Raw genomic sequence first — 21,307 nt, 5'->3', positions numbered from 1 at the left:
GCTTCTGTAATTTATTCCTTCTTTACACAAGGGCATAAAGCTCCCTTTATAACCGTGTTTTCAAGGCCCTGCTGTGAGCTGTAGGTGTGAGCTTTTCAGCTGATTTATTAATTTTAGTTTCAATCAAAGTGTCACCTGCAGACACAAAAATGTAGGCCTCGCCACAGAAAATACAGAGAGGGAAGAAAAAAAAAAAAAAAAAAAAAGAGAGAGAGGGGGGAAAGAGAGAGAGGGGAGAAAAAGAGAGAGAAAGACCAAAGGTTTTATTCTGAGAAACTCTGCCAGCAATTTTTTTAATTTTTTTTTTTTTCACGTGAACACGGGACAGCCTATTCTCCACGAAGCCCAAATAATTCCCAGCCACATAATTAAAAAAGAAAAAAAAAATATTCCCAAATTAAACATTTTTGTCATACTTCGAAAGTCAGCCTCAGACCCGGGAAATGGCGCTAACCCGGCGGCTGCCAAAACAATCAGCCCCTGTTGTCAGTAGGGGGACATTCTCCCCAACCAACCGCCTGAACAACAAGTCCACTGAGCAAAATGTGCAAAAAATTCTCAATTAGTTGTCTTTATTTAGTGAACACTATGGGGTCCTCAACGGCGCTATAGAATTATGGCAGGAAAGCTGAGCTCTTCAGTGGCTTATTAGCATTCTCCGAGGGTTGGAGTGCTGCTGGTAGCAGACTGGTGCCTCCAAGAGCTGGTGGTGGGACCCCGGCACTCCTTCGGTTTTGTCCTTTTGTCCTTCCCAGCCAGCAGGAAGTACAGCCCCATGGCTGGGGTATTCTGGGATACCTTCATCTCATTCACCTCTCACAGGACCGCCAGCGCCCGTGCCTTTGTCAGTGGCCGTGAGCATCCTTCTCGTCTGGGAAGCAAAAGCTCCGGGTTTGCCTTTTTTTTTTTTTTTTTTTAAAAAAAAAAAGCCAACACATTTAGAAAGTGGGTTTTCTCCCTCCTCCCTCCTCTCCCCACCAGCTTTTCCAAATGAACATTGCCGTCAATGGGCCGGGGTCGAAGAAGCTAAATGTTATGCTGCCGTCCTATTAAATTACATCAGATGCTATCGACACCCCGCTTCGACGTTAGAGCAAAAGAAGGCAAATAGGGGTAAATAGAAGTATCTCCCCGTCCAATTCTTATCTTAATTTAAATGTAAAGTGAATTTTTTTTTTTAATAAAAGAGGGGGGGAAAAAAGAAGTTGGTTAGCAAGTGCTAGAAATGTCTTTTCTGAGAAAGAGGGTATTTGCTGCTTTAGGGAAAACACTATCATTGACTAAATTAACAAGTTGTCTTATCAACTGCCATAAGCCTTGAAGTCTAATTAATTTAGTACTGATCAATAGCCTTGAATGAAGCATTGATTTCTGCAGCTTTCCAGGGCTGCAGCAGAAACACATTCTCTGCTCCGTGCACACTTCTCTCATAGGAACCATGCATTTGTGCTATTAATGTTTATTTCCCCCTCTTCAACGTCCAGCAAGCATTTTAGGAATTAATTTTTGTGGGAGAGTTGATTTTTTAAATTATTTTGAAGAAAGAAAGTGGCACGACAGGGGGTCCCAGGAAATGTACTTCTCTCTTCTCTGAGTAATATTCTGCTATAAAAATCTCTACCTAGGAGGAAAAGGATTCAGCAGTGGATTGTGAAATGGTTTAAAGCTTGGCAGAACTGTACAGAAATCAGTGGGGCTTTCCTCATTCATGCCCACCAAAGGATTGACTTCTTGAACACATACGATGGATTGAGCAGTAGGACCCTGCTCTGCTTCCAAGATAGACACCTACAGCTCTCTAAATAGTGTGTTAAAAAAGTTACGGCATCAACCCAAACTAAGGAGCCCTCCACAGTCATTAGAATAAAGAGCAGTCTCTAAACATGAATGGATGAACCTGAAATTAAAATTGCTCAGCTGGTGTGGGCATATTCAAGCTGCTGTCAACAGACGTGCCATGGCAGCCGACGGAAAACACGGTCCTCAACACTTCCATGGGGCAAGTGAGACTTAGAGGACAGTGGCTTAAATTTCTTGGGAAGGAAAAGGAGACACCAAAGGAGCGCACAGTGTTGATGAAGAGGGTCTCAGAAACCCCATCATGGTGATGACGGCTTCAGACCCAAAGTGGTGTGTCCACACTACACCAGAATGTGCAAACCCACCGACTCAAGCCCCCGTGGGTGGAGGAGGCATCGTCAGCTGTGACTCTTTTGTGCCATCCTTGCCCCTGGGTGGATGCGGGCTGGTGTCCCCCAGGGAAATGGGCTCATTATTTGTGTCTGGAAGCCTGGGGAGGGGGAGAGCATCCCATCTGGCAGGACGAAGCCTTGGGGTTAAATTCTGCCCTGGGCTACGTCCCCACAACACCCGCTGCTGAGGGTGCTCTGCATTTGGCACCGCAGCCCGGAGCTGGAGCGCGGGGCTTCCTCGGTTTGTCAAAAAAACGCTCACACCCAAATCTGCCAGGACAAAATGAAGGAAAAAGCTGAATTTAGAAGGCAGAGTTGCCTATCTTGCATCTGCAGGGAAGCGCTTTGACAGCCCCCGCAGAGCTGCTGGTGTGTAAGAGAGATCAGAATCAGGCCTTAAATGCTTACAAATTAGCTTAGATTCCAAACCTGTGCTAGCAGGAGGCATCAAGCATTGGGACAGGTCTCCTCCAAACCCTTCACCTCTACCACCCTGCCTGGCCAAGGCACATCATTCACTTTATTTATTCCACGCATTCTCCTAGGGAGAAAGCTACACAAAACTGATTCTTGTGAATAAAAAGGAAATTAAAAAAAGCCACAATAGTAAAAATTCAAAACCACAGAAGAATTACAATTCACCTTTACAAAATTTGGCCCTTTTAACTTAAGGTTAAACCCCCCCCCCCCCAAACCCACAACCATAAAAACCCCACCACAAAAGTCCCTCTCCTAGTCTGTTTGGGGGCCTCCATGAGTTTCCATAGCACTTTACAAAAGATCTTTATTGAAGAAAAGATTGGACAAACTTTCCTTATATGTGTGGCCCTAGTCATTAATTGCCCCTGTCTTCTTTACCAAGGCCTTATTCCTATGTAAATACCCTTGCATAATGTTACAGGCTATTGTCAGGCCAGCGCCAGTCAGTCGCCACTTATATGCATTTTTATTTCAATCCGCTGCGCGGAGAATGAAAAGATGTCTGGACTTAAGCTGTTTACCAACTGGGCCAAAGCTGCAGTGTGGAAGAACTGAAGAAAGCACCAGGCAACTGCAGGAACAGACTTTGACAATGCAAGCAGCCATTTTCAGTTGAGTTATTAACCTACCCTGAAACTCTTCTAATCTATGCCTTTTTTAAAGAACAAATGTACTGAACCAAACATGAATGAGCCAGGACTATTAAGAGAGAAATCCTCTAAAGGACTATTGAGCGCAACATAGGTTTGTAATCATTTTGTCTCAGTTGCCTGCTACCAACATTATCAATGATGAAAATGCTTGCTCAGTTGTGGGGGATTGTCTCGTAATTAAATGACAGCGCTGTACTGTAAAAGAACATGCAGAAACACAGGAGATACCGAGGGCTTTCAAACGAGCCGCTCGGAGAAAGGAGTAGGAATGGGGATGGATTACAAACCAGCTTGAAAAACTGAATTAAGGACATTGGGATCTTCCTTTTAAAACACAAGCACATTTTTAGGCTCGTTGGAGAAGGAGAAGTTGCTAAAATGGGTTCTCGCGAGCAGAATCCTTCAGATAAAAAGGAGCAAAAGTCTGCGGAGGGAGTTCTTCCTCCTTTAGGTTGAAAAAAAGGACAAAAATGGAAAATCATATCCTCACATACGCTCGCCGAAAAAGAAAAAAACTTATAAGTTTGCTTCAGGCTACATCTTTGTAGTGACTTAATGGCACTACAATCTACATAGTGTAGTATTAGCCTTAAGAAACTCTTGACTATTTGCATGCATATTAGAATCCAATGAGAGCTTAATAAGTGCATATATATGACAGAGGAAACATCTCATTGCATAGTTAAAGCTACAAAAAAACATTGAGGGAGGCAAAGTCTCAAGTTAATTACCATTACAATGCAATCAAGTACAGCAGTCATAGCTGAAATCCTTTTCTATTAAGACCGCTAGGCTCAACCTTGTCTCTGCAGGTCAGCTCCGGCACAGATAACCTTTCCAGCAGACAAATACATGTAAAATTGGCTCATCTAATTAAAAGCTCAGGGAGGTGTAGAAAAATACCAGCACATTGAGGCTGAGCAAATCACAGAGTACCCCCTCCAGCTGGATGAAGCTACAATATGTGGCTGCTGTTTGTTCTGGAAGGAAACTGAGTCACTTACCATTTCAATAGGTTAATCAATTGACAATTAAATGGAGAAATTGGTTAACTCTGCAACAATTAACATGACACTCTATTAAGTACACTTTCTAATTGCCACAGCTGCAAGTGAAAATTAACGTCTGTGTCAAAGCGGCTGCACAAGGTTGTGCTGTTTCTGGTGGTGGTAAGGTAATAAAAGTAGCTTTAAAAGCCTGGTATTCGTTTGAGACCCTTAAGCACAGTGGGGAAAGGGTACGGTGCTGAGCTCTGTGGTTAGCTACGGACGTTCTCATATGTTTATTGTGTATATATATATACACACACCCATAGGCGTACTAATACACATTTGTGCACGTCGGTGAGTACGTACATACACAAATATCCCTAGTATAATGCATATCCCTTTAAAACAACATTTAAAATCAATTATAAGCTTCTTTGAGTATTAAAGGTCTGTAATACACATATACAGTGGGTGTGTGATTAAAGGTATACATGGAGAGACACATAATTACCCCCCTACTCAAAGGATAAGAAGCAAATAAAAGAAACCAAATGGTCTGATGTCTCTAGAATTGGCACTTTGATGGCAATTCAGAAAGGTTCTGGGTTTGAATAAAGATTTAGTTGTGGTGAATGCCTGGCCAGGAATCAGAGCAGATATCAGCTGAGCCTAGACCCTCCTGAAGTCGATGGAAACATCGTCTTTGCTTTTGTCGGGACAGAAATATTTGGTTTACAGCAAAAGGTGCTGAGCTGTTGTCCTGCGGGTTCAGTTCCCAACTCCTCTGTGCAGGTCCTGAATGCTTTGCTAGAAGAACAAGCAGGGTATAAAATACTTGCGCCTTCCAGGGACAGTGCTCCTTCCTTCAAAACCGCTGGTGGTGGATACTGCTTCTCCCACGCAGTCTTACGGACCCTGTGTTCCGAGTGGGTGCTCAGCGGGGCAGGGCTGTCTCTTGCGGTCCCGCAGTGGCCGTTGTGCACGATTCTCAGGTTGTTTTGCAATACAATTAATCAGTGAATTCTTCATTTGGTTACCTTTAACCTCTGTTCATTCACACTGGAAAACCAGTAATCACAACATCCACCAGATCTCTTCTGGTCAAAACACAGAGATTTGGGATGTGGAGGAGGTGATGTCCTGGAGGAGCACAGAAATCGGGCAACAAGCCCCATCCTCATTTCGGTGACTTTTCTGGTGCTCACAAATCTGCAGGAATGATGTTGCCTCTTTTTGGGTGTTTAGGGAAATCTGTTATTTTGTGGATCCAGCATTCTGATGGACCACCTGTATCACACGCAGGTGGTGGAGGACAGGAGTGCGGCACAACCTTCCCTTTTACTGCTGCTTTCTATCTGCTTTCTGTGGGTTGGTAGGGTGGGAGGTGTCACAAACAAAGCCAACCAGCTTATGCTGGCAATAACCTGTTTCCTACAAAGAGATATATGGGGTGCCTGTATGGGACCCCAGTAGGAGAAGCCCTACAGAGACTTGCAAGGACATGGTCAGGTTTGCCCGGAGTAAATTCTATCACTTCTGAGCTCTGCTGTGAAAGAAGCAAAGCTGTAAATCCTCAAAGCTAATAGTGCTATAATAGTAATTGTTTTGTTTGGGGTTGTTTTTTTTTTTTTTTGACCAAAAAAACCCAAGGAAAGACAAAAGGTTACATCAGTAGCTGTTGTTCAGAAACCAAACCATGAGAATTACAGATTTCTGCAATAGGATGAATTAAGCTAAAAGCCATATTAAGCAGTATTGCACATCTGCTGCATTTTTTAATTCCGTATGTGTCCTTTCTGTATGAAAGTGCTTATTGTTAAACTTGTTGTTCTGCTAACTGATAAAATCAAGCACCGATATTTTATCTCAGCCTGAATTCTCAACAGGCTGCAGAACTCCTTCCAGTTTGGCTTTCCAGAAAGCCGTATCTGATGACAGGACTGAATTTTGCTAGGACAGCCTATTAGCTGCTTCATTTCCCGGCGATGGAGAATTTAGATTTGTAACAGACAGAAAAGCCAAAGGGACGGCGTCTGGTTTTTTCCTCCCTGAACAAAGTCTGTTGCGGCAGCGGGGTGGAGAACAAGGTCTGCCAGGCTTCGCCGTCCAACCTTGGAGTACCTGCAGCCACGGGAGAGGACGCCGTGGGAAACAGCGTGGATGTCTGATGTGCACCGAGATGTGTCATTTGAAGGGCCGGCTCGGCTGGCAGCTAACCAGAGAGCCCAGCAGCGCTGGTGGCAGCGGTTCAGGCTAAATAAATAGCGAGGAGCGAGAGATCAGGGTGAAATCCCAGCTTGGAGGAGTCTGCTGTTGGCTTTGCCGGGCCAGCACTCCTGCGCCGAAAAGACACCCTTCCTCCTCGGAGAAATAGGCTGAGCGGAGGGTGCAGATCTTTGGTGCGACACCTGGAAAAGCAGGAAAACCAAGAGTGTCCCCCTTTTTGCTGTGGCAGAGTTTCTGCTGTCACCCCTGCCCACGTCGAGGGGAGGTTTGTCCCCTAGTGCCGTGGGTGTCATTGAACATATACTTCTAATTGCAGCTGCTTTCGCTCTAATTATAGCTCCGTTTGGTTAGGATTTTCCTCCAATCCCTCATTTCCCCTAAAGCAAACACCAGAGCACCAGAGTTGTAACCCCAGTGGGGACATTTATTAATAACCCCCTTGGCAAATAGGGAAAAAAATCATTACGCTGTATTAGGCGCTAAAATATTTTCCCACTGCAAAGGCTAATTGATAAAACCAAGCAGACATTATGGGGCAATTAATGTTAAGATGAAAATAAACACAAGAGCAAAACAAAAACAGGCTGACGGAGAGTATTTTTTTCTGGCTTCGAGGCGTTTCTTGTGAGTTGGAAATGAGATGCTGGTAAATAATCTGAGATTACCTGCCTTCAATAGAAAAGGAGAGAATAAATGGGGAATTGAAAGAAAGGATTCTTGCACACCTCTTCCAGTAAGAGTGGTTAAAACTCTTAAGGGGTTTGCATGTCTTTCAAAAAAGCCTTCTATTTTGAAATTTTCTATCAACTTTTCCTCTCCTGTGGCTGCAATTGGCTTTTCCCCCTATCCCTAGAACAGCTCCGAATTCTGCACTTCACTGTAAAAGTTGACCAACATAATCTAAATGAATTTGCAGCCCTAGAGAAAAATCCATAATGTTGTCATTTTAAATAATTACAAAAGGGAAAAAGAGAAAAATGGTGATTTATCATCTGAACTAATCCCTGCTTCAGATTTCAAATTTGTATGAAGGCTCTAGCAAGGAAAGATGTTCAGGGAAAAACAAAATCTGCCAAAACTCTGAACTTGTTCTGGAGGGATTATCTTTTTATTTGTTATTTGTACAGCGTCGAACACCTTCGATCTTACCCTATGTCCGGGACTCCCAGCTGGTAGCTGCTAGTACAAACCAAACAGTGAATGACCGGTAAAGAAGAACACACTGGTCCAGACACACAGTCCATGCACTAACTCAGCAGGACGGGGAAGGAGATAATGAAGACACAGACAAACAAGACACTTCCTACCTGATATTTTATTCATTCATCAAACAATATTACCTATTCCCATCCATGCAGGCAGGGGGAATTTTGCGGGGCTGATTAAAAGCAAGCAGAAGTGAAAAAGCAAAATAAATTCTTTGCTAACCAGCAGTTTTTATGTTAATTACATTTGTAAATTTTTACTTATTTTAGGTTGGTAAGGCTCTCTAGCAGCTGAGAGTGCAGTGCAAGTCCTGTCTAAAGAGGAGGGGGATGCAGGAAATCCTTCACTTTATTCTTACCTGTCTGGGATTCAAAAAAAGTCACAATACCACAGTTTTTAAATAAGAATAAAAAAGGTTGGATGCATCCTATCGCTGTTTGAGGATTGCACATAGGCTGATAGAGAGGACTTGTCGCCTGTATGTCACAGCAGAGTTTTTTGGGTGTTTCTTGGGAAAATTCCTCCCATGTCTGCTGAGGCAAGCCATGGCATCTTCTAATGTTAGGAGGACTCCAGTGGGTGTTGTGGGTCTGCTCTGGAGGTTGTTGTACTGCCAAGCAAGTCCTGAGGGACCCGTCCATGCTGCATCGAAGGTGGGGCAGGACCTTTTAACCAGGCACTTCTTGACCCTTAACGAGCAGCTGGCCATTGATGGAGTTAGCTGCCTGAAGGTAAACTGCTATTTAAAAGAAGGCCCTTCTTTAACACGCTATGTTCAGAAGGGGATGGCGTATCCTCAGGTTGCCTGAGGGCAAACGCATCTGCCCATTTACCTGTAACACAGATGAGATTACGCTTTGCTTCCCATCCCACATCAGGGGACGACGGTTCATGGTGGGTTGGCGTCTGAAGATTCTAAGGGACGTAGTTGCTCACCGTCCTTTTGTTCACCTTTCACATAGGGGCTGTGGTCCCACTTTGACCATCTGGAGTGGTGGCCGCAGCTGCATTCCCTGGGAGGAGAAGCCCACATGGAGAACCAGGGGCAAAGCTGAAGGTGGGATTGAAATCTTCTTCGCTCCATATGTGCTGGTCCAGCATCGAGGGGACGATATGGTGGCAGCTCGTCCCAACTCTGCTCACTTTAGAAGGGAGTTTGGGGGTCTCCCAGGTCCTCCTCATTCATTTTGTGGACCCAAATCATCACTTAACGCAGAGGTCAGCTTGCGGGTGAGTGTTAAAAGAGACTCCTGGTTGTATTGATGGTATCAGCTGGACTCTGTTGTTATGTTGCCTCAGACACTCTGGGTTTTCTGGGGATGGGATACGACAAGTGCCAGGACAAGGTGGGAGAAAAGGAATAAGTGGGACATAGATATTCCTCCTACCAAATCAGTTGCAAATTAGCCATCCCAGTGTGTCATCCTAGATACGGCCTGCGAATAACTAAGGATCAGGGATTAGAGATTTTGCTTCATTTAGACATCTACAACTTGGATGAGATCTTAGCCCATATGGTTGGGGGGAAAAAATTGAAACTATAATGTCAAAACCTCAAAAAATAAATAGCCAAAATCTCTTTGCCAGTTTTAAGATAAAGAAAGAAGCCAAAGGGGAATCTTTTGTGTCAGGGAATGGAGAAACTAGGAGGGGAGCAGGGACCCACTGGGTGGTTTCAGGTGTTGGGAAGCAGCAGTGTTGATGTCCCTGGGTGACCCCTCAGTCTCCGTCAGGCAGAGAGCTCTGCTCCTGGCTGGGTGTGCTAGTCCCACCGCACCGCTCCCGGGCTCCCACCATCCCAAAAAGCGGAGAAAGAGCAAGGTGCTATGAAAGATGCCTAATACTAGCTGAGCTTGGAGTCACACCAACGTGGCTTTGCTCCTCCTGGACCCCAGATTAGTGCCAGCACACATCTCTGTGCACCTTACCACCAGCTTGGAGCCATGATCTGGCCCCTGGGGCCGGGTACCTGCCTCCTCAAACTGACCCACCACACGTTGCAAGAGCCCTAAAGTAAGAAATGCAAGGTTAAGCATGTTCTTAATTCCCCCTCCATGTTGACGGATCCATTTAGATACAGCCTTTTGATCACCAGGCTCCCTCCCCAGTCTCCTTCTCCTTTCTTACTCCCAAGAGCTGCTATCAATACTTATTACACACCCATATTCTTTCTTTTCCTTTTCCCTGTACTTTTGCAATGCTGTGGCCTTCATGCTGCCCTTCACTGTTGCTCAGCCCTCCTCATTCAAATCTGGAGACTTTCTCCCCCTCTTCTGCCTGGGATCTTCAACAAGACCTGGAAGGAGTAATTGCACAGAAAACCCTCATGCTCTGCTGCTGCTTTTGCTGTACAAAAATACAGCTTTGAATGTGAGGACCCTTTCAACTCTGTCTATAATAAAGGCAGCACATTTCCCAAGTTAGAAATTACCACAGCTCTCGTTCAGACCTCCATCACTTGAGCTCCAGACAGAAACCAATGTGGTTAAGGGACGGCCAGACATTTCTTAGTCTCTCCTGTAGCTCTTCTGCTAATCCTTAGTTGGGACTCACACCTTGACTTAACATACATTGCTCTCTTCTGAGAGCTTGCTGCAATTTTTTCCCCTTCCCAGTTTGTGGCCCAGCTATCCATCCTTTCTTTTCCCACTTAGGACATTTCTCCAGACTGCACTTTCAGGAGACAGGAGTTTCCATCCCAGTGCTCTCCCACCACTCCTGAGCAGCTTCAGGCTTTGTTCCCACTATAACAATGAACCTGCCCCGTGTTCACTTGTGGGGGACATTCCTCGGTGCCCACAGGGAGCTTTTGGGTCAATAATAAGACAAGCCCAAGAATGAGACCTCATCCCATGCACGAGCACAGGAAACTCAATGTGAACATAAGAAAACCCGTTTTTGCCATGAGGGTGGTTGACCACTGGATCAGGCTGCCCAGAGAGGCTGTGGAGTCTGCATCTGTGCAGATATTCAAAACCAGGCTAGACATGGTCTTGGGCAGCCTGCTGTAGCTGCCTGAGCTGCTCTTGGATGACCCTGCCAACCTTAACGCTTCTGTGATCCTGTGAACCTCACTCCTTGGATTTTTTTTTTTTGCTTTCCTCCCAGTCTCTCCTTGCTCCTTCTCACCGCTTTCTCCCACTCCTGGCTTTTCTGTTTCATCTGGCTCCAGCTGGAAGCTCTGCCTCTCCTCTTTCTCCTCCACTACTTACCTTCTGCCACTTTCAGGCCTTGTGGACATCAATTTACTTTTGGTTTTGCTGCCTATTTTTTCCTGCGATCTTCCCAGCTTCGATGTACTTCAGAGCAAAGTTATGGAGGATCTAAGCAAGACCAAGAAAACATACACATTATCACAAACATGATTTTTTATGTGGAAATGGTACTCAGTAGTTAATACATAGCAGTCACACTTGGACTCCCAAAAGGCGCTCACTTTCAAAATCAGTGGCCAGTATATACTCTAATGTGATATATATGTGCCATTTCAGGACATGGTTTAGTGGGCATGGTTAATGGTTGGACTCGATGATCTTGAAGGTCTTTTCCAACCTAAATGATTCTATGATTCTATGATTCTACCTCTATGTGAGGGTCAGCTTCAGAAAACAGCTAAAGGTCTGGAGTGGAGTTTCGGGGCAGTGACTGGCGCTCCCTTGCCCCATGTCTGAGCTCGTCCCCTGCGGTCCCAGACATGGAGGGAGCTCTGTGGTGGTGCAAAGCCACGCTGGCCGCAGGTGAGGGTGCCCTGCTGAGGGCTGGGGACAGGACGAGGGCACCCGCATTTCATCTGACCATCTCTTTACATACGGAGTGGGGATATTTGTGTTGCTCGGTTTGTGCCTGGGACCTGAACAAAGTACCGCTTAAGGATGCTAATAGAAGTGGATGAGTTTATTTAACCAAGCTATTAGTATTTTGGTGTATTTCTGTGCTACCTTATCACCTCAAAAAAGAGGCAGACTGCTTAAAATGCTCAATATTTAGCAAAGCTTGTTTCCTCTCTCCTGCCTTATGTTATTGGTGTGGAATATTCTCTTCTTAAGCACACTGCAATAATATTAGGTAATTACTTAGCTCATTTTTCTATACGGGTTTTGGTAATTCGTAATTGTCTCAGAGCTGAGAAAATGTTTCCTTTAAGAAGGTTAAACAAAGAGTTTATTGACATTAGTGAAGATTGGTTAAAGAAAACATTATTAAATAAAGGGAGCTTTATTTAAACACTAAATTAATCATTTAAAGGCAAATTAGAGGTCGTAACTCCTCCTAAATAAATAATGTTAAACAATAATTAGATATCCATTTTAGATTACAGGCAAGCACTTGGGTTCAGTGGGCTGAAAAACAAGTTTCTTCTCATCTCTTCAAATTTGTTCAATATACATAATTAAAGTGAATCACTGCCCCGCTTAAATTTTCCATTCTGAGATTAAAAAAAGATTCTGTTTGTAACTGTGTGTCATATTCGCCATTAGATGATAAAACATCTTTAAAGCTTCACTTTCATATAAACAGAAGAAAAGATGAGAGCATCCAGAGAGATCCCCGGCAGTGGAAATCGATTCTCCTAAGCTACTGGTTACAGTTATCAATCTTATCAAACAGGCCGATGCATGAGTGCCCTCAGCCACTTTGATTTGTATGATCTCTCTTTGCCAGAGTTAACCTTTCCGACGTTACGGCGTGTGCAATATGCACTATCTGGGCTATAATTACACTCCCTTTCATTAGCGCTCTTAGTCATCTCTTAAGTGTGAGATAAAATTAAAGAAACCGTCCTCCTTTCTAATTTCATTACAGTTTTTTATTTTATTTCATTTTTTAATTTTATTTTAGGCCCTGAGTAGTTTCATTTGCGGTTTCCTACGAATACGAACCAACCTTCCCCCTTATCATCCGCTTTCAAAGAGGGATTCAGGACAGGGAGTCACAAACGCAGCATCTCGCATCTCACTACCGCTGGGTTTGCATTAGGCCTCCTCAAAATGACGATGGCTGTTGAGCGTTGACAGGAACCACACCACCGTCCTCCAGACCTTTCCGTGGGCTTTGCTAGCCCCGGTGCCAGCCGCCTTAATAAAAAGCACTGGGAATTTTTGTCTGCTGTGATACAAGTGTTAAGGAGTTAGATTAATGAAATCTGACGTTAGCGCTGATAAATAATGACACCACCGAAAGCAACCTCGGCGGTGGATGGCAACATCAAAAAGCACAGCAGATTTCACTCTCTATTAAGGGATTGTCCTGTAAGGAAGCAGAGACGGTGGCGAGGGGAAAGCTGGATGGTCTGGCAATATTTTACATGAATCTCCCGTCGGCGAGCGAGGGTCTTTTTGCACCGAGTTGCCGCTCTGCTTCTGCGTTTGCCACGTTTGATTTTAGGCTGATACCGGCAACGGAGAGCGCTGTCGAAATGATGCCGTGTTGTAGACGTCGTGCTTGGCGTGAGCGAATATTGCAAGGCTAATGTCATCCCTAATTGCACACTCCGTGTTAGCTTTGGCTACAGTTGTTTTCCATACCTCTGCCTGGCACGCAGGCTCCTGTTCCTTCGTTTTTCATTACTGGGACTAAGTGGAATATGACTTTGCATTATGCTAGAATATATATTTCACCTATTTTCTTGCTGCTTCCTTTTCTTTTATTTTAAAATGAAAATGGCTGATGCTAGAGATATTTTTAACCCCTGCATACGTTATCTCATGCCTCACACAAATCTTCAGGGTCCGCAACAGTGGTAGGGATTGCAGATTTCGTTTAAATCCATGTTCTAGGAAGAATAACCTCGCAGGGAAAAGTTGTTTTGTACAACCCCGATATCTCTCATTAGCTAGCGAACACAAAGGAACGGAACAGGACTTTTCTGATTATTTTAGTGTTTTTTTTTCCCTTAACTACTGAATTTACACACAAAAAGAAAGGCACTTTGTATTTAAGGTTAATCAAGTTTCAGTACAATTTTTTACAAACTGGAATCACACTAATCTTTTTTTTCTTGCTCTAATGTGTGGCTGTTGAAATCCTTAGCTGTGATAAATTAAGCTACTTATTAATCTAATTATCGTACATTCATCCTAGAAACTTTCATGTGACTTGAAAAGGCTATTCAACCTTTTCCCTCCCCTCCTAGAAAGGGCTCAACCTTGCACCAATTAAGATCATTCTGAAGTAATGCTTTAAAAAAGCTTTCTTTAATCACCCAGTGGAACATGGGCTGATGGTAAGCAAACTAAAAGCTGTGAGAAAAGTTTACCTTACCTTTAAGTCTGAACATTTTGAATTGGAAGAGGAAGGTATTCCTCTCTTCCTCCTCTTCTCTGCTCTCCTAAATAAGTCCATGAAATTATTTAGCAAGAAAAGTTGTTAATGAAATCGGTGGCTTTTCTCTGAGCATAGCAAAGGACAAGATGGGAAGGTGTACTCGAACAAAACCCATGAAGTCTAATTCAGTATTGGGATAATGGGAATTTTTGGCTCCCAGAGTATATATTAACCATTCGGATTTTATAGGTATTGTTTTGTTTTAAAGCCTTATCTAGCAATATGAAAACATCCTGATACCAAAGGATCCAAAGGATTAAAAAAGAAGAGAAAACCCCAAGAACGGAAAAGAAATAGGTTGCAAGTGTATCCTATCTTAAACATCCATTCATTGCCAAATGGTTTTGTTACTTTTTCTTAATAACCACATAAATGGAGCTGTTTTATATTCAAATTAAACTAGGTATTAATTTGAATGCAAAGCAGCTCAGTTTGTGCCGTTTCAATGACAGGTTTACCCCCAGACAGAATTTATGAACAGCCCGATGTGGGGGAAGTCCGCTTCTGCTCCTCACCCCCTCTCCGCGCCTAGCAAACTTGCTAACTGTGAATAGTTTTTGAAGTGAAGATTAAAAGAGTGGAATTATAAAGTATAATTACATTTTATTGAAACTCTAGAAATCAGAAAAAAATTCAGCAGGAAACTTTTAGTGAAACATGATGTGTTGTCATTATCATTAAAAGATAAAAGTTCCATACTGTTTTTATCTGTTTATTTGGAAGAAATCCAGCCTTTGCAGTTACGCAGGAAACAAAAAACTGGAATGCAGGAGTAATTATTAAAACTGTGTGATTTGTTATCTCAGCTACTGTCTTTCCAAATGGTAATGCGATATCAGCAGCTGCAGACGGTCGCTGATTTCCTCTATTAGTAAACAAGTGCTTTGGAGACCTGTGTGAGGCACTTTAAGCCCACTACTCCCCGAAGTGCTGTCAGGCTTAACTACTAATCCATGGTATTTCAGAGCACTGGAAATTCATCTTTATAAAACCTGAACAAAAAAGGGAAAAAGCCTGGAGGGCAGGAGCTCCCTCTGGTGAGACAAATGACATGTTCATTTATTAATGAAACAATAACCCTGGAAAGAGGATCAAAGCACATTCCATCCTCACTTTACAATCCCCAATTTTCTCAGGCCATACCATTTAATTGAGCCATGACAATGGAATACTTAATTGTTGCGTTAAAGTTTGAAGAAGCGACTTCTTCAGAATCAATGTTCATTTCTGGATTATGACAGTATAATGTCACCAGCTTGTAGCTGCTGCAATTTTATTTACTCTCTTTCTTTTACGCAGAGAGAGAGAGAGAGAGAGAGAAAGAGCTCATTTTATTCTTTTACCAAAGGCCTCTTATCCCTACCCATAAGTAGGGTTACATATACCTATACTGGAGGTACAGCCCAGCTGCTGGCCCATTGCTGCGCTGAGGTTGTGCCCAGGGGGACGCGGCTGGGGGTGACTTCTGCAGCAGGAGAAATGCAGGGGGTACAGCACCTTGGAAAGGTAAAAGAAACCAGCTTTTCATCTAAGATTAAAGAAAAAGCTGAAATAGGGAGCTGGCCTTGCTGCATCCTCTTGCTTCAGGTGCAACAGCTCATTGCCAAAGTAGAGGTAGCAGTTTAATTTCGTAGCTGTCAGGAGAGCTTGTTGGCGGGTTTGGATTGCATGTGCAGAACACATTAAATGTGAGCACTCGTGTCTTATTAATGGCTTGGCCTCTTGACTCCCATTTGAGAATGTCTTTAAGCACATGCACATGCCTCTCTAAGCACCAGGGAGGTCCCAGAGCTCTTCACGGGATCCTCCAGCACTTGAGGATCATCACCGCCATCCCGAATCCGGGCTACAGGCAAATCTTAGTCCATCCTACTTCTGAAGCCAGTATTACTTCAGTGCCATCCCTCATTTAGCAGGTCTAGGAGCAGCTATGATTACATTGTGAGCCTGACCATCCTGCTTTGCGTATACTTTACTTTCTCCCAGTGCTTAAAGCACGTGGTTGCCTCTACGTTTGGGAATGCTTAAAGGGCTTTTGATTCTCCCCCTGCTTTCAGATGGGGTCATAGAGGACCTCCTGGTTCTTTCCTGGGGGCTCACATTGTCTGCCATCAAAGTTTTGAGGCAAAAGGGCCGTCCTTCTGGGTTTGTGCCCAGCTGTTGCTGGGGTCCCTGATATTTTGAAAGGACTTCAGGAAAATACAAGTGCCCAAAATAAAAGCCAGGTTTCCAAAAAGAGCGGTATAACTTCTGAAATGAATCTGTATGTCACATCTCTCTCTCCAAGTGACCTCTCCTCTAACACCTGTTTTTATCAAAGTTCTTATCGGTGACTCGTTTTATATAATTGATATTTACTAGTAGACTCAGTATCCAGTAGTGGTTGACTGCTTTCTTTTTCTTTAACCTGATTTTAACTTAAATATCATTTTCTGGGTGCCTGTAAGGAAGCAGCTAGAAAGGCTATCATGCACGAGTGTCTGCTACCTTTAAATTAATACATTGTGGTTTATTAATTCTTGTTATGACATGTATTATAATACACTTGCATGTACATAGCGCCTATAATATAAGAACCCTGAGGCACTTACAAACATTAAGTAAGCTTTACAATCTTCTTACTTTGGGTAAACAGGGACAGAGGGAGGTTAAGTCTGTCATCCTGACAGCTCTGCGCAGAGCTGGGCACAGAACTGCTATATCCTGACACCTTGTAGTCTCTAGGGAGCTGACGCTCCCCATAGGATGGCTAATGCTTTCCGTAGGATGGCTACTGTACCCCGTAGGATGGCTACTGCACCCTGTAGGATGGCTACTGCACCCTGTAGGATGGCTAATGCTCCCCCTTCCTTCATAAGCGGTGGAGATGGTTTGCGGGACTGGAAAAATGGGTCAGGGTCTCAAAGAGATCACAGCTGAATTGCCTATACTTACACGTATTTCCCCTCCATCCTTATCTGACTCAAGCAATGGGCTAAGCATTGGCTATGCAAGAAGCGGGTAAACCCTGGTTGCTCAGCAGAAGTACAAATCATTCTTACGGTTGGTTCAAAGGGGGTAATAGAGAAAGACAGAGCTGTTGAGAAATCCACCTAAGCAACAGGTCAGCCTTAAGGAGTGTAAGTGCAGCCCAAAGACACTGAAATCTCTGCACCAGCAAAGACCTGTTCTGTAGGATTTACTTGAAATTATGATCTGTCCCCTTTTTCTGTTCTAAACACTAAGTGCTGGATTAGAAACGGGGCGGGATGGGGACCCTTTGGGACTGGAGCTTCATAGGATGCACAATTCTCCTAAAAGAAATATATCACGCTGCAGGGGAGCAACTCAGGGGGGTCCCTCCATGTAGGTCAGGTGAAGTCTCGGTGCATTCCTGACATGGAAACAAGCAGATGAGAAAGTCTGAGTAAATGAATTGTGTAACAAAGTCCAAAGGGACTCTATTCCCCCCGCCTCCCTCCCCGCCCCCCCCGCTGGAGTATTAAGAAATCTGTGCAAAAATCCCCTGCCTTCCAGAGGGCACTGCGTGAAAAGCACAGTGCCATTTCCAGCGTGTCTGGGAGCTGTGGTCCTTTTATTTCTTTCCTTCCGTGCATATTCCAGCAGGGTCTAGCTGCCCCATCCCTTCAGGGTGAATATCAGTATTCCCCAAATACTCCTAGCAATGGAGGGTGAGGTGACGGGGACCGAAGGCGATAAAACCCACCCTGGATGCCTCTGCAGGGGGCTACGTGAGGCTGGTGCTGAGTCCTCCTCTGCCCATGGGGACCTCTCTGGTCTTACCACGCTCCCTTGCACAGACCCCTCCATGCCTGGGGATTCTCTCTTCACCAGCAAAACATGCCTAGTTTTGCCCAAATAATGAGAGGAAAGAGAGTCTGGTAGAGAACCATTAAAAGGACTGGTTATCCCTTCCCTTTGCGGGAAGGTGACTGGCTGGGACAGGAGCAAGAACGGATGTCAAGGGCTCGGAGAGGAGGATGAAGTCTGTCCGGCAGCACGAGCTAAGTCCGTCCGTCCCAGCTTGTGTAGGTGAACCTGGCTCCCTCTGCCCTGCCCCTTACCTATTGAGTCCCTGGAAATCCGATTACTGATCCAGGCCAGCCGTACGTGCAGCCAAGCAATTACATTGTTTTTCCTCCACTGCAGCTCGGCGGGTTCTGCAGTTGAGGTTTATAGGAAAACAGAATTTTGAGACAAAAAAAACCCACCAGTGCTTGATGATATTAGTATTATAAAGACGGCTTACAGTACTGGATATTACTATTCTGTTCGGCAGTGATTAAGGGTTCCAGTTGAGACTGGACGATTTATTATGTTTTATTGAGATATAATAAGAGCTGGGAAATGAAGGGAATAGGAGAAGACAGAGAGCGGAGGTGCGGTGATGCCTGTGTTACAGCTGGGGGGCTGCGGTGTGGGACAAATAAGTCCCTGGTCCTACAGGGATGTAGTTCTGCCCACGCGTTCAGGTCGGGGGATATTCTCCACGCACAAAATGAAACATGTGGCCATCTCCGGCGATGACGCTGAAGAAGTTCAACCAAGGTCATAGCATGGAGGAGAAGGGACCCCCAGGCTCTAAGCAGAGTGTCCCCATCCTCCCTAGGCTGGACCCCTGAGCTTTCTCATCCTGGGATGGGTTTTAATGCTGTGCCCATTTTGGCAGCGCCCCGGGAGGTTTTGGATAGCTGGCTTGGGAGCGCAGCGTGGCAAAGGCTTAACTTTCCCAGTGGTGAATAGGTGAGCTTTTGGAACTGCAGAGGAAATGTTTTCTCACACAAGTTTAAGATAATAAACTCAACTGAGTGAGCAGACACCAGGAAGAAATATTTAATTATCCTTCTCACCATTATGGGGAACTTCTGCCACTCTTCAGGTTATTATACAGTAAATAACCAGTTTTCTAAAGGACAGAGCTGTTTTAATTATATGACAATGAATGCATAATTATTATGTTTGTTAGGAATGAATCACAAGACAACAGACTTGATATTGCTGCTCTAGTTAGTGCATCTTAATTACTTTTTCATTTATTTTGCATATAAAAGCTATTTGCTAATTGTCTTTGCTGTAAATATGCAAAATATAATTAGTCATTCATAATTCTTTATGTGTTATCTAACTGTACATTTGTTACTGAGGAATGTATATTAAAGTTTGAATATTTAATGGGCTTTTGTGGCATAGAACATTTTTGTACAAAGTTTTCAGGAAATATTAGAGACATAATTTAAACCTTCTTTTAACCCCTTTTCCTATGCAAACTAATGTTTCCCATAAAGACTAGATATTGATAAATTAAACCCCCTGGAAATCCATTTCTATTTTCTAAGCATACAATATAAATCCACTGCTGATGATATGAAATGCCTCTTGGTCTCAAACTGAAACCAGAGAGATTAGAGCCTGTTAAAAGTATTGCAAGTTGCTCTCTACAGTGAATTTAAACCATAAGTACAGAGTCGCAAATGCATTCAAATCATATAGCAAGATCAAATGCATTTATCTTTGGTGTAGGTTTGTTACCGTGATAGTAGTGCCACGTTGCAGAAGGATCTGATGGCAATATGTGTTTTCTGACAGATATTGTTGGTCAGAGCAAGAGGTCACCGTTCCTGCTTATTGTAAGGCTATTAAGTTTTTGACAAATAATAAAATGTACAAGACTTTAACTCTTAATTTTGTTCTTTAATTTTGGCACTTGTTGGATCTCTTTAGTTGCATGGCTCGCCCTGAATTGGAATCGCAGGTCCGGCTAAAACAGTGTGCCTCTCCTTCTTTATGCCTTCTTTTTTTTTCTTTTTCCTAAGGCTTAGGCTAGTTTCATCTGTAATTAGCACTCTGTAAGGCCCGCAGTTCCTCGGAATGTTTTACATTGTGATTAGATTCATTACAGAGATTGACTGGTTAAAATGGGCCGTGTGTTTCTGGAAGTTGAATTAAAGTCCAGGTCTCAAGAACCTCCGCAGATAATTATACATTATCTGTTCACTCGTCTCGGCGAAACGCTGCCGGTTCATTCTCCTGATGCATGTCACATTCTACATTTTTTCATCTCAAACATTTGATTTACTATCCGGTTGTACTGTTAATCCTATGTCATGACACTCCTATTCACTTCTGCTTTTCAACTGAAAGCAGCTTCCTATGAAGATAAAGCTAGGTAAAATCTATTGTAAAGGAAAGAATAACTTGAATGCAGCTATCATATCGAAAAGAAAACACACTCCTCCACTCTTCACCCTTTAGACGCTCTGAATACTTTTCTTAATGATGAAGTCAAACAGAATAGCCACTGAGAATACAAGCCACAGTTATTTTTTTTTTTTCCCTTCAGAAGTAATCCTGCTCTGTAATTCTGTAATTGTTCTTATTTACGTTGGGCAAATCTTTTTAAACTAACATATATAAAACCAGAGTGACAGTAGGGTATAAATTAGAAAAAAACCCCCAGCTAACATGCTTCAGTAAATTGTGATATGAATAAATCATACATATCCCTACTTATCAAACAAGTATTTAGAAGCAAATTTAAATAATGCTATTTAATGCTGGCACTTGCATAAAACCCACAACTGTCAGTGACATTTTTTTCAAGCAGTTGACTACTTGAGCTATAGATTAAAACCCATACATTTTATGCATCTAGCACAGCGCAAAACCCTCCCCCCAACTACTTCAAATGATGTTCCGCTTCCACACAGAAGCTATGCAGCAGTATTTAATCAACTAAGAGCTGAAAACCCGGTCTTTCACATCACAGGTGGGGTTATGCCTGCATGAAAGGGGAAAGTTATATAGGACACACAGAATTTTAGTTTCCAACCTGTGAAGCCAGGAGATACCCTGTTAGATGGAGGCATATCCTAAATGTGTTTCCTTTACTGCAAATATGCTGGACATGGACATGCTATGAAAGTATATTGAATCCACTGGAATATTTTTCTGCCCATTCAAGCTTTTTTGGCCTTTTGGAGAAAAATGAGAGTAGCTACCCAGTGTGGCAGAGGTTCTTCCTACGATCTACTGCCTCTGTCATGAAGGCGAGCAGGACTGTCAGCACTGGGGTTAAAATCTGTTACAATGTACGATGTACTGTAAGAAGCTGTTGAGAAAACGGAATCCTTTGGTACCAAATCTTCATTTTCTCTTCTGCATCAGGCAACTCAAACGGAAAACAGAATTTTGGTTTTAATGGCAGAAAAGAACAGACTCTTTAAAAGAAATTCACGGG

General features: G+C 43.5%; 1 long non-coding RNA gene across 1 annotated transcript in view; it reads left to right on the top strand.

The window, feature by feature from the left end:
• LOC126050610 (uncharacterized) overlaps nt 1–21,307 on the top strand; it is an 83,829-nt gene that overhangs the window by 47,840 nt on the left and 14,682 nt on the right. Inside the window, exon 2 of the long non-coding RNA XR_007509603.1 lies at nt 8,709–8,976. This is a non-coding gene — a long non-coding RNA (uncharacterized LOC126050610). The remainder of the gene's footprint in view (nt 1–8,708; nt 8,977–21,307) is intronic.

The sequence above is a fragment of the Accipiter gentilis genome, chromosome 25 (assembly GCF_929443795.1).
Source record: "Accipiter gentilis chromosome 25, bAccGen1.1, whole genome shotgun sequence".
NCBI classification, from domain to species: domain Eukaryota; kingdom Metazoa; phylum Chordata; class Aves; order Accipitriformes; family Accipitridae; genus Astur; species Astur gentilis.
Note: the sequence above shows the minus strand (reverse complement) of the source record. Positions and strands in the feature narration are given on the sequence as shown.